Source organism: Arachis ipaensis, chromosome B03 (genome assembly GCF_000816755.2).
Source record: "Arachis ipaensis cultivar K30076 chromosome B03, Araip1.1, whole genome shotgun sequence".
Classification (NCBI taxonomy): domain Eukaryota; kingdom Viridiplantae; phylum Streptophyta; class Magnoliopsida; order Fabales; family Fabaceae; genus Arachis; species Arachis ipaensis.
The window spans coordinates 129,338,799-129,339,174 of NC_029787.2; positions in this window are offsets into that span (position 1 = coordinate 129,338,799).

Consider the following 376-nt stretch of genomic DNA (forward strand, 5'->3'; position numbering starts at 1 on the left):
TTTTTTAAAAATAATTTATTTTTTAATAAAAATATTTTTTTTAAAAAAATATATCTAAATGTATTTAAAATTTAATAAAAATATTTTAGTTTTAATAAAAAATACTTTTTTTACTCAAATAAATTAATCCAAAGTCCAAACTAACACTTATGTTTATTTATGTTAGATAAGTTTAATCCAAGACAATGACGACTCAATTTTTTATGAAGCTTTGACTAGTCATAATTAGATGAGCATTATCTACTGAGTTACTCTCTCAAGGTTGCTAAAAACATCATCAATTATTACCAACTTGGAGCAAGCAAGTAGTAAAAGTTCGAAAAAATAATTTCAAATTAAATTCTACTTCTTCCAAGTTAATGGTTCACTATTAAGC